This window comes from Tursiops truncatus, chromosome 8, assembly GCF_011762595.2.
Source record: "Tursiops truncatus isolate mTurTru1 chromosome 8, mTurTru1.mat.Y, whole genome shotgun sequence".
Lineage (NCBI taxonomy): Eukaryota > Metazoa > Chordata > Mammalia > Artiodactyla > Delphinidae > Tursiops > Tursiops truncatus.
The window spans coordinates 30,754,791-30,768,746 of record NC_047041.1 but is presented as its reverse complement, the minus strand read 5'-3'; the positions used below and the strand labels follow the sequence as shown (position 1 = coordinate 30,768,746).

At 38.8% G+C, this 13,956-nt stretch overlaps 1 pseudogene; it reads left to right on the top strand.

The window, feature by feature from the left end:
- LOC109552305 (lysine-specific demethylase 4D-like) overlaps positions 1 to 13,956 on the top strand; it is a 359,102-nt pseudogene that overhangs the window by 91,153 nt on the left and 253,993 nt on the right.

Here is a 13,956-nt window from a genome sequence, read left to right as displayed (position 1 = left end):
TTTACTGTTAAAAAGCACAGTATATATGGGCTTCCCTGGTGGCGCAGTGGTTGAGAGTCCGCCTGCCGTTGCAGGGGACACGGGTTTGTGCCCCAGTCTGGGAAGATCCCATGTGCCGCGGAGCGGCTGGACCCATGAGCCATGGCCGCTGAGCCTGCGCGCCCGGAGCCTGTGCTCCGCAACGCAAGAAATCGTATAAAATTTTGTCAACAATATTTTATGAAAAGAATTCCAATTAATATATGCATGCCCCAGAAAGCAAAGCATAATCTACCTCTCTTTTAAGGATAGGAAGTACTTAGTGACTCAATTCCATAAAACAGAGTAATAAAAGAGGAAAAAAATCAACGTTACAGGAAAGAAACCTTCCAAATACGACCTTAACCAAGTAATCATGCTTAACATCAACAGTCATGTCAGGTGGATACCTCTTAATTCTGATAGGATGTGATGAGAAGAATGTTTTACCTTTGTGTTGCTCCTCTCGAAAACATAACCCCAGTCTAATTATGAGAAAACCCAACAGTGAGCATCATTTTACAAAAGGCCTGGCCAGTATATTTTAAAACTGTGAAGGTCATGAAAATCAAGAAAAGAAACTGTCACAAACCAGAGGAGGAATGAGCACAAAGGACCATCCTTGATGGGATCCTGGAATGGGAAAAGGATGTTAATATGAAAACTGGTGCAATCTAAATAAAGTTTGGAATTAAAAAATCTGGAGATAATAGTAGTCAATGTTGATTTCCTAGTTTTGACAAATGTTGCATAAAATAAAAGATGATAATTTTAGGGGAAAAAGAAACTACGTGAGGGTGTATATGATAAATCTCTGTATCTTTTTTTCAACTTTTTTGCAATTCTAAAAATAATCCAGAGTAAAATTTAAAAGTTTACTAAAAAGATAAACACATGAATAATTGAATCTCCATATGAACTGTTAAATCCACACAGTGTAATATTAAATAGAAGATGAAAAGTATACAATCTTTGCATGTACTGATATGAAAGTACTTCATGACATATTTCTCTAACGAAAAAGGCAAATTCTGGAAGGGTTTATATAACATAATTGAGTATCTGCAAAATATCCACATAAATCAGTGTTTTCCTACCACGAATTTTGTGTGTGTGATAGGTGGAAGCCTGATTCAGACCTGAGTCTCTGAATCTCCACAGCTGGGTCTGCTTTTCCTCTCAGTTCTGCTCTATGCCCCTGTTTCTATTTTGCGGTATCTATCGAGGATGTCACTTCAGGAGCAGGCTTTCACGTTGCACTTGCCTGGCATTTTCTCTTTTCTGTTGTGATGGTTTGCGAGTAGATCCTCATGGGATGATACATTCACAGCTAAATCCTCTCAGTGAAGATCTCAGGGATGACTTGTGTCCAGCTTAGTCCCATCAAATTTGAGAATCAATTCTTTCTGCAGAAAAAAAGACATGTCTAAAATCTCATATGGGATTGTCTTCTGTGTGTAATATTTCGTACTATGTTTCAGTGCCTAAATCGTGACTATGAGTCAGTGCCTATGATATAAGGACAACAATAACTGCCTAGAAATAAAAAGAGTGGGGATCTGTGTTTGTGGAAAGAGCAGAGGGGACATTTGAAGAGAGGAGAGCCAAGCACCATGGGGGAAGGCGGTGAGTACCAAGAATCTGGAAAAGCTATAATGGGACAATATAAAAATTATAATAGGTAATACTTTTAATTTTATGTGCTTAGAAGACTTTTTTGTGATTTTTAAATATTGAAATCAAAGAAAGGGAGTTATTATTTATCTGAAGCTAGGATAATTCTGAACAGTTGTGGCTAACTTAGGTCTATGATAGGTTCCAGAGCCTGAACAGATTCTGATTCTGTCTAAGAAAAGATGAGTCCCACAGATTTAGCAGAAATGTTAGGGAGGACTTTGAACATTATCTGCATGGAGCATTTTGAGCCAAATATTTCTATTTCTTAAGAAGCAGAGTGGGGGGGACCTTGAAGATGGCGGAAGAGTAAGACGCGGAGATCACCTTTCTCCCCACAGATACACCAGAAATACATCTACACGTGGAACAACTCCTACAGAACATCTACTGAAGGCTGGCAGAAGACCTCAGACCTCCCAAAAGGCAAGAAACTCCCCACGTACCTGGGTAGGGCAAAAGAAAAAAAGAAAAAACAGAGACAAAAGAATAGGGACGGCACCTGCACCAGTGGGAGGGAGCTGTGAAGGAGGAAAAGTTTCCACACAGTAGGAAGCCTCTTCGCGGGCGGAGACTGCGGGAGGCGGAGGGGGTAGCTTTGGAGCCGCGGAGGAGTGCACAGCAACAGGGGTGCGGAGGGCAAAGCGGGGAGATTCCCGCACGGAGGATCGGTGCCGACCGGCACTCACCAGCCCGAGAGGCTTGTCTGCTCACCCGCCGGGGCGGGCGGGGCTGCGAGCTGAGGCTCGGGTTTCGGTCGGAGCGCAGGGAGAGGACTGGGGTTGGCGGCTTGAACATAGCCTGAAGGGGTTAGTGCACCACGGCTAGCCGGGAGGGAGTCCTGGGAAAAGTCTGCACCTGCCGAAGAGGCAAGAGACTTTTTCTTCCCTCTTTGTTTCCTGGTGCGCGAGGAGAGGGGTTTCAGAGCGCTGCTTAAAGGAACTCCAGAGACGGGCGCGAGCCGCGGCGAAAAGCGCGGACCCCAGAGACGGGCGCGAGACGCTAAGGCTGCTGCTGCCACCACCAAGGGGCCTGTGTGCGAGCACAGGTCACTCTCCACACCTCCCCTCCCGTGAGCCTGTGCAGCCCGCCACTGCCAGGGTCCCGTGATCCAGGGACAACTTCCCCGGGAGAACGCACGGCGGGCCTCAGGCTGGTGCAACGTCATTCCGGCCTCTGCCGCCGCAGGCCCGCACCACACGCAGTGCCCCTCCCTCCCCCCCCCGGCCTGAGTGCGCCAGAGCCCCCGAATCAGCGGCTCCTTTAACCCCGTCCTGTCTGAGCGAAGAACAGACGCCCTCCAGCGACCTACACGCAGAGGCGGGGCCAAATCCAAAGCTGAGCCCCGGGAGCTGTGAGAACAAAGAAGAGAAAGGGAGATGTCTCCCAGCAGCCTCAGAAACAGCGGATTAAAGCTCCACAATCAACTTGATGTACCCTGCAAGTGTGGAATATATGAATAGACAACGAGTCATCCCAAATTGAGGAGGTGGGCTTCGAGGGCAAGATCTATGATTTTTTACCCTTTTCCTCTTTTTGTGAATGTGTATGTGTATGTGTATGCTTCTGTGTGAGATTTTGTCTGCATAGTTTTGCTTCCACCATTTGTCCTAAGGTTCTATCCGTCCATGGTTTTTTTTATTTTTAATTTTTTTCTTAATAATTAATTATAATAACTTTATTATACTTTTCTTTCTTTCTTTCTTTCTTTCCTTCCTTCCTTCCTTCCTTCACTCCTTTAGACAACGAATCATCCCAAATTGAGGAGGTGGTCTCTGAGAGCAAGATTTATGATTTTTTCCCCTTTACCTCTTTTTGTGAGGGTGTATGTGTATGCTTCTGTGTAAGGTTTTGTCTGTATAGCTTTGCTTCCAACATTTGTCCTAAGGTTCTATCCGTCCCTTTTTTTTTCTAAATAATTATTTTTTAATTCAATAACTTTATTATACTTTAAATTATTTTACTGTATCTTCTTTCTTTCTATCTTTTTTCCTTCCTCCCTCCCTCCCTTCCTCCTTTCTTTCCTTCTTGCCTTCTTTCCTTCTTTGCCTCTTTCTTTCTTCCTTCCTTCCCTCCTTTCTTTCTTTCATTCTTCATACTTCTACTAATTCTCTCTACTTTTTCTCCCTTTTATTCTGAGCCGTGTGGATGAAAGGCTCTTGGTGCTCCAGCCAGGAATCAGGGCTCTGCCTCTGAGGTAGGAGAGCCAACTTCAGGACACTGGTCAACAAGAGACCTCCCAGCTACACCTAATATCAAACGGCAAAAGTCTCCCAGAGACCTCCATCTTAACACCAGCACCCATCTTCACTCAACAACCAGCAAGCTACAGTGCTGGACAACCTATGCCAAACAACTAGCAAAACAGGAACACGACCCCACCCATTAGCAGAGAAGCTGCCTAACATCGTAATAAGGCCACAGACACCCCAAAACACATCACCAGACGTGAACCTGCCCACTAGAGAGACAAGATCCAGCCTCATCCACCACAACACAGGCACTAGTCCCCTCCACCAGGAAGCCTACACAACCCACTGAACCAACCTTAGCCACTGGAGACAGACATCAAAAACAGCGGGAACTATGAACCTGCAGCCTGCAAAAAGGAGACCCCAAAAACAGTAAGATAAGCAAAATGAGAAGGCAGAAAAACACACAGCAGATAAAGGAGCAAGATAAAAATGCACCAGACCTAACAAATGAAGAGGAAATAGGCAGTCTACCTGAAAAAGAATTCAGAATAATGATAGTAAGGATGATCCGAAATCTTGGAAATAGAATGGACAAAATGCAAGAAACAGTTAACAAGGACCTAGAAGAAATAAAGATGAAACAAGCAACGATGAACAACACAATAAATGAAATTAAAAGTACTCTAGATGGGATCAATAGCAGAATAACTGAGGCAGAAGAACGGATAAGTGACCTGGAAGATAAAATAGTGGAAATAACTACTGCAGAGCAGAATAAAGAAAAAAGAATGAAAAGAACTGAGGACAGTCTCAGAGACCTCTGGGACAACATTAAATGCACCAACATTCGAATTATAGGGGTTCCAGAAGAAGAAGAGAAAAAGAAAGGGACTGAGAAAATATTTGAAGAGATTATAGTTGAAAACTTCCCTAATATGGGAAAGGAAATAGTTAATCAAGTCCAGGAAGCACAGAGAGTCCCATACAGGATAAATACAAGGAGAAATACGCCAAGACACATATTAATCAAACTGTCAAAAATTAAATACAAAGAAAGCATATTAAAAGCAGCAAGGGAAAAACAACAAATCACACACAAGGGAATCCCCATAAGGTTAACAGCTGATCTCTCAGCAGAAACCCTACAAGCCAGAAGGGAGTGGCAGGACATACTGAAAGTGATGAAGGAGAAAAACCTGCAACCAAGACTACTCTACCCAGCAAGGATCTCATTCAGATTTGATGGAGAAATTAAAACCTTTACAGAAAGCAAAAGCTGAGAGAATTCAGCACCACCAAACCAGCTTTACAACAAATGCTAAAGGAACTTCTCTAGACAAGAAACACAAGAGAAGGAAAAGACCTATAATAACGAACCCAAAACAATTTAGAAAATGGGAATAGGAACATACATATCGATAATTACCTTAAATGTAAATGGACTAAATGCTCCCACCAAAAGACACAGATTGGCTGAATGGATACAAAAACAAGACCCTTACATATGCTGTCTACAAGAGACCCACTTCAGACCTAGAGACACATACAGACTGAAAATAAGGGGATGGAAAAATATATTCCATGCAAATGGAAACCAAAAGGAAGCTGGAGTAGCAATTCTCATATCAGACAAAATAGACTTTAAAATAAGGACTATTAGAAGAGACAAAGAAGGACACAACATAATGATCAAGGGATCGATCCAAGAAGAAGATATAACAATTGTAAATATTTATGCACCCAACATAGGAGCACCTCAATACATAAGGCAAATACTAACAGCCATAAAAGGGTAAATCGACAGTAACACATTCATAGTAGGGGACTTTAACACCCCACTTTCACCCATGGACAGATCATCCAAAATGAAAATAAATAAGGAAACATAAGCTTTAAATGATACATTAAACAAGATGGACTTAATTGATATTTATGGGACACTCCATCCAAAAACAACAGAATACACATTTTTCTCAAGTGCTCATGGAACATTCTCCAGGATAGATCATATCTTGGGTCACATATTAAGCCTTGGTAAATTTAAGAAAATTGAAATTGTATCAAGTATCTTTTCCGACCACAATGCCATGAGACTAGATATCAATTACAGGAAAAGATCTGTAAAAAATACAAACACATGGAGGCTAAACAATACACTACTTAATAATGAAGTGACAACTGAAGAAATCAAAGAGGAAATCAAAAAATACCTAGAAACATATGACAATGGAGACACAATGACCCAAAACCTATGGGATGCAGCAAAAGCAGTTCTAAGGGGGAAGTTTATAGCAATACAAGCCCACCTTAAGAAGCAGGAAACATCTCAAATAAACAACCTAACCTTGCACCTCAAGCAATTAGAGAAAGAAGAACAAAAAACCCCAATGCTACCCGAAGGAAAGAAATCATAAAAATCAGATCAGAAATAAATGAAAAAGAAATGAAGGAAACAATAGCAAAGATCAATAAAAATAAAAGCTGGTTCTTTGAGAAGATAAACAAAATAGATAAACCACTAGCCAGACTCATCAAGAAAAAAAGAGAGAAGACTCAAATCAATAGAATTAGAAATGAAAAAGGAGAAGTAACAACTGACACTGCAAAAATAAAAAAGATCATGAGAGATTACTACAAGCAACTCTATGCCAATAAAATGGACAATCTGGAAGAAATGGACAAATTCTTAGAAATGCACAACCTGCCGAGACTGAATCAGGAAGAAATAGAAAATATGAACTGACCAATCACAAGCACTGAAATTGAAACTGTGATTAAAAATCTTCCAACAAACAAAAGCCCAGGACCAGATGGCTTCACAGGTGAATTCTATCAAACATTTAGAGAAGAGATAACACCTATCCTTTTCAAACTCTTCCAAAATATAGCAGAGGGAGGAACACTCCCAAATTCCTTCTACGAGGCCACCATCACCTTGATACCAAAACCAGACAAGGATGTCACAAAGAAAGAAAACTACAGGCCAATATCACTGATGAACATAGATGCAAAAATCCTCAACAAAATACTAGCAAACAGAATCCAACAGCACATTAAAAGGATCATACACCATGATCAAGTGGGGTTTATTCCAGGAATGCAAGGATTCTTCAATATACGCAAATCTATCAATGTGATAAACCATATTAACAAATTGAAGGAGAAAAACCATATGATCATCTCAATAGATGCAGAGAAAGCTTTTGACAAAATTCAACACCCATTTATGATAAAAACCCTGCAGAAAGTAGGCATAGAGGGAACTTTCCTCAACATAATAAAGGCCATATATGACAAGCCCACAGCCAACATCATCCTCAATGGTGAAAAACTGAAAGCATTTCCACTAAGATCAGGAACAAGACAAGGTTGCCCACTCTCACCACTCTTATTCAACATAGTTTTGGAAGTTTTAGCCACAGCAATCAGAGAAGAAAAGGAAATAAAAGGAGTCCAAATCAGAAAAGAAGAAGTAAAGCTGTCACTCTTGGCAGATGACATGATACTATAAATAGAGAATCCTAAAGATGCTACCAGAAAACTACTGGAGCTAATCAATGAATTTGGTAAAGTAGCAGGATACAAAATTAATGCACAGAAATCTCTGGCATTCCTATATACTAATGACAAAAAATCTGAAAGTGAAATCAAGAAAACACTCCCATTTACCATTGCAACAAAAAGAATAAAATATCTAGGAATAAACCTACCTAAGGAGACAAAAAACCTGTATGCAGAAAATTATAAGACACTGATGAAAGAAATTAAAGATGATACAAATAGATGGGGAGATATACCATGTTCTTGGATTGGAAGAATCAACATTGTGAAAATGACTCTACTACCCAAAGCAATCTATAGATTCAATGCAATCCCTATCAAACTACCACTGGCATTTTTCACAGAACTAGAACAAAAAATTTTGCAATTTGTTTGGAAACACAAAAGACCCCAAATAGCCAAAGCAATCTTGAGAACGAAAAAAGGAGCTGGAGGAATCAGGCTTCCTGACTTCAGACTATACTACAAAGCTACAGTAATCAAGACAGTATGGTACTGGCACAAAAACAGAAAGATAGATTGATGGAACAGGATAGAAAGCCCAGAGATAAACCCACGCACATATGGACACCTTATCTTTGATAAAGATGGCAGGAATGTACAGTGGAGAAAGGACAGCCTCTTCAATAAGTGGTGCTGGGAAAACTGGACAGGTACATGTAAACGTATGAGATTAGATCACTCCCTAACACCATATACAAAAATAAGCTCAAAATGGATTAAAGACCTAAATGTAAGGCCAGAAACTATCAAACTCTTAGAGGAAAACATAGGCAGAACACTCTATGACATAAATCACAGCAAGATCCTTTCTGACCCAGCTCCTAGAGAAAGGGAAATAAAAACAAAAATAAACAAATGGGACCTAATGAAACTTCAAAGCTTTTGCACAGCAAAGGAAACCATAAACAAGACCAAAAGACAACCCTCTGAATGGGAGAAAATATTTGCAAATGAAGCAACTGACAAAAGATTAATCTCCAAAATTTACAAGCAGCTCATGCAGCTCAATAACAAAAAAACAAACAACCCAATCCAAAAATGGGCAGAAAACCTAAATAGACATTTCTCCAAAGAAGATATACAGACTGCCAACAAACACATGAAAGAATGCTCAACATCATTAATCACTAGAGAAATGCAAATCAAAACTACAATGAGATATCATCTCACACCAGTCAGAATGGCCATCATCAAAAAATCGAGAAACAATAAATGCTGGAGAGGGTGTGGAGAAAAGGGAACACTCTTGCACTGCTGGTGGGAATGTGAATTGGTTCAGCCACTATGGAGAACAGTATGGAGGTTCCTTAAAAAACTACAAATAGAACTACCATATGACCCAGCAATCCCACTACTGGGCATATACCCTGAGAAAACCATAATTCAAAAAGAGTCATGTACCAAAATGTTCATTGCAGCTCTATTTACAATAGCCCGAAGATGGAAACAACCTAAGTGCCCATCATCGGATGAATGGATAAGGAAGATGTGGCACATATATACAATGGAATATTACTCAGCCATAAAAAGAAACGAAATTGAGCTATTTGTAATGAGGTGGATAGACCTAGAGTCTGTCATACAGAGTGAAGTAAGTCAGAAAGACAAAGACAAATACCGTATGCTAACACATATATATGGAATTTAAGAAAAAAAATGTCATGAAGAACCTAGGGGTAAGACAGGAATAAAGACGCAGACCTACTGGAGAACGGACTTGAGGATATGGGGAGGGGGAAGGGTGAGCTGTGACAGGGCGAGAGAGAGTCATGGACATATACACACTAAGAAACATAAGGTAGATAGCTAGTGGGAAGCAGCCGCATGGCACAGGGATATTGGCTCGGTGCTTTGTGACAGCCTGGAGGGGTGGGATAGGGAGGGTGGGAGGGAGGGAGACTCAAGAGAGAAGACATATGGGAACATATGTATATGTATAACTGATTCACTTTGTTATAAAGCAGAAACTAACACACCATTGTAAAGCAATTATACCCCAATAAAGACGTTAAAAAAAAAAAAAGAAGCAGAGTGACTCCCACTAATATTTGGGTAACTGAAGGAACAATTATATGTCTGCCCTTTGTATTGTCCCGTGGGAACTGCTGTGTCATAAAGTGAAACAAACAGCAAAGAAACAGCAGAACCTGGAGAGGTCTCAAGATAAGCACCAGTTCTGACATCCAATGTCTTCTGTGTCCAGTGCACTAAGGCTGGTCCTTAAAAATTAAATACTAGCGATACTAACAATGGGTCCCTAATTCATAACAGACCAACATACAAAGGAAGAGTCAACATTTCCCCCCAAGTATTGGAGGTAATAACAGAAAGAAATCATTTGCTAAGAAGGATAGGACAGACACACCACAAAAATTACCCCATCAGTGAATATTATACCCAACTAATGATTTTCCTTTGTGTTGAAAAATATCATTTTCTCAGTATTAGCACCAAGGAAAGCAGAAGCATCTGGATGAAACTGAATTAAAAGTTCTCCTCTACAATATTTAATTGGCATACATGAGTGCATATATATATGACAGTGAGTTGTGTGTGTGTGTGTATATAATGAAGGAAGAAAATATGAAAAGGTTTAACTATTGCCCATGATATTTGATTTGACTGATAATATTTTGTGATATATCTCAAAAAAATGGATGCCTTTTAAATATTAATTCTATAATAGAAATTTAAAGATGAATGATCCTACTCTATGGTTACTATAATCCACTTATAATATATGTAATTTAATTCTGTGGATGAAATTATGGAAATATAAATTTAACCCAAAACCTATTCTGTATTTCAGAAGGGGATAGGCAGAAGTCTATTTCCCCTTAGCACCAACCAAAAAGCACAAGATAAAATAGTTGCATAAGTAGTACCCATAATTCTCAATTATTTTTTGAGCAGTGTTTTTGCAAGTGACAATTTCCATAGAGTCAAGGTGAGAAAGGAAAAGAGGTAGAATTCAGGGTTGTAGCCTCTATTTTCCATTCAAGGACTAACCTGCAATGTTTCTTCTGTTCAGAGTCATTTGGAGTTGGCTGGACTATGGAAAACTCTGAAAGTTACAGCTGCTGACCCATCCAAGAGAGGATAGAACCCCTGACCTGATTGGATGGATTTTCCTACCAGCATTGATGAGACCCATTCTACAATCTTCTTGTGAGTAAAATTTTCTGAGTAAAGGAATTCATATTTCTTTCCCTTAAAAATAAAAAATTTTTTTTTAATTTAACAGCAGACTTAAGAATTTCTCAGGTGTATGAAATATTCCTAGTTAATAAAAACTATGTAATTACTTTCAGTTTACTCTGGAGCCATAGAATTATAATCCCTACAAATGTTTGAAATTTATAAAGGAATACAAATGTTTCTGCTAATTTATGATTTCTATGGTGTAAAAGTAAGATGTGGGTTTCTGGAGAGGAAATCCTAGACAGGTAGTTTTTCCATTTGGCATGATACCTAAAACTTGGTTGGGAACCTGCGTTGTAGAAGGTGAAGAGTAATGCTTCTTCAGGAAAGTTTGCAGCTTCGGTCTTTAAAGTGCCCCATGACAATCCAGCAACTGGTGATGGCTGTGAAAATGTAACACTGGTGACACACTGAATACCAGAAAGCAGAGGAACTTCTGCACTCGCTCTGATATAGAAGTGGGAATTTTGATTAATTTCTGTCATTTATTTGAAAGCACGGTATATCAGATGGCACTGGTTTTTATTTTAACTTGGAATTTTCATATTTCCAAATGGGACAACACTTGTGATAGGATAGTCAATCTGATATGATTGGCAATATATTGATCTGCTAGTCTAAGAAATGGATTCCCTTTACATTAAGGTCACTTAAATTCACGGGTGTCAATGTCAACGAGAAGAGAAAATTCAATTGTTTGAATTCTCAAAACTGAAGGTTGTAGTTAAAAAGGGACTAATACACTGCTAATGAATTATTTTTATTAGTGATAGATAGGAATGAGTTTTTAATAGAATAGAATATTGAACAATAATTTTGTTTAGTGTAGGTATACTGTGTGTGTAATGTCATTTTTTTTTCTCAAGTTGCTCTATCAATGGGTGGTAAGAAGACGATTTTTGTGTATCAGTGCAGGAGACAAAATGCAAAGAAGTGCTTCCGCTGCCAGCTCCTAAAGTACCTGCACATTTCTCCACAATGGCAGTTTTTATTGATATCTTATTTGTTCGTATCTGTGAGCTTCCGTTGAGAGATATGTTTTCGTCATCTTTATATCTCTACCAAAACAGAGAGTACCTGTCTTATTGTATATGATTGTATTTAATATACATTAATATAAACAATGTCTACTGATGTTACCAGAAATGAGATATCTAGGTCTTTAGCTCCTTGGCCCTTACATACATCTTTACACTTCTCTTCCTTTCACCTCCCTATCGTACTTCCACGATATGTTCGTTAGATTAATTATATCAGTTATTCTCTTTTGTTAAAAAAAGATGTAGCTCAGCCAAGAGCTGTATTGTGAGTACAATTCCTGTTTCTTATAACATCTTCATTCTGCAGTTTACAAGTTTATTTTCTGTGGCTTTCTCTAAACCTATCACACACTCAACCTGAAACTCTGAACTGAAACCTCTTCTCAAGATATACAAACATATTAGTAATCCCTGAATTTCATCTAGAAGCTGTCTGTCCCTTTCAGGTTCAGTTTCCCACTGTTACAAGCCCTTGGGAACCTCAACTCCTTGTAGGTTCCACTCACCAGGCTAATAATATTGTTAGTATCCCCTAACTAATGAACGATTTAATGAAATCGTTCATTAAACGATTGAGCTATCTGTGATAAATTGTTTCCCGCTTTTCTGATGAATGGAATCTATTTTTAAAACTGAAAAGCTCTTCTTAAAATCTTTACTTTTAGGGATTTTTTTTACCTTTTTCGTAATTTAGGTAAGTAAATAAACTCTCTTAATGTTTTTAGTTTCCTCATCTAAGTCCTGGGATAATAATAAATGTAAGCTATTTGGAAAAATGCCTGGCTCGTAAAAGTGCCACACACAAAAACTACAGCAGAACTGTATTTCAACCTTCATTGTTTTAAATACATTATCTTATCTTTTACAATAATTGGAAAGAAAACAATTTTTCCTCTCCAGATTCAAATTTCAAATATTCCACTTTTCATTTGTAAAGGTGATTTTATATAATTTTCCACCTTTTTTCTTAGTTACCATATATCTGAGAAGGCTTAGTTTTACACTAGAGGAATATCCTAAGAGATTGTTCAAGGTGTTTGGGGCAAGATCTTATTATGTAGCACAGATATGAAGTTAGAAAAGATTGTCTTTTCTATCCAACTAATTGGATAAATGGATACGAGAAAATTGTGCGCTGTTACAGTTCTTCCACTTGTTTAAATTCTAGTAAGTACCAGGTATTTTGTGGGGAGTTTTCTGAAGGAGGTAACGCTTTCACTATGGCTTAAAGACTGATAAAGTTAAGAAAATAAATACTCTAAATATTACATAATTTTCACTAAATCCTTTCCATTTAAAGACAAAAATTATGGCTCAATAGAATGCATTTATTCTAATGGACAGAGTCCATTAGTCTATAAATCAGTCATTAACTTAAGATTCAAGTGTTCATGACTGATCCATGAAGTGCTCAGAGCAGGATGCAAGTCTGGAGGGTCTCCTAGGCTTGTCTTATTTCTATTTCTAGCTCCTCAGTTGCACATTCAGTCCATGGCCATCAGGACCCTTCTTAGAAGGTAGCTATGCTCTGGAATCCTATGGAGTGTTACTGTTTTAGAGAAGATTAGATTCACAGTAAAATTGAGTAGAACGTACAGAGAGTTCCCATATACCTCCTGCCTCCTCCAAATAAACACACACACAGTATCGCCCATCACCATACACTGTACCAGAGTGGTGTATTTATTCCAATTGAAGAACCTACACCGGCACTTCGTTATCACCCAAAGTCCATGGTTTTACGTTAGTGTTCACTCTTGGTGTTGTATATTCTGTAGGTTTTGACTGATGTATAGTGAACATGTGGAATCATGTGTCCACCTTTATAATATACAGAAGAGTTACACTGCCCTAAAAACCTTTTGTGATCACCTATTCATTAGTACCCCCAGCCCCAACCCTTTGCAACCACTGATTATTTTACTGTCATCATATTTTTACTTTTTCCAGAATGTCCTATAGTAGGGCTCATGAAGCATGTAGACTTTTCAGATTAGCTTCTTTCACTTAGGGATATGCATTCAAGTATATGTCATGTGTCTTGATGGCTTCATGGCTCATTTCTTTTTAGCACTGAATACTATTCCATTGTCTGGATGTACCAGAATTTCTTTATCCATTCACCTACCTAAGGACATCTTGGTTGCTTTCAAGTTTTGACAATAATGAGCAAAGCTGCTATAAACATCGCTGTGCAGGTTTTTTTTTTTTTTAATGAATATGGGTTTTCAACTGATTAGGGCAAATACAAAGGGGCATGATTA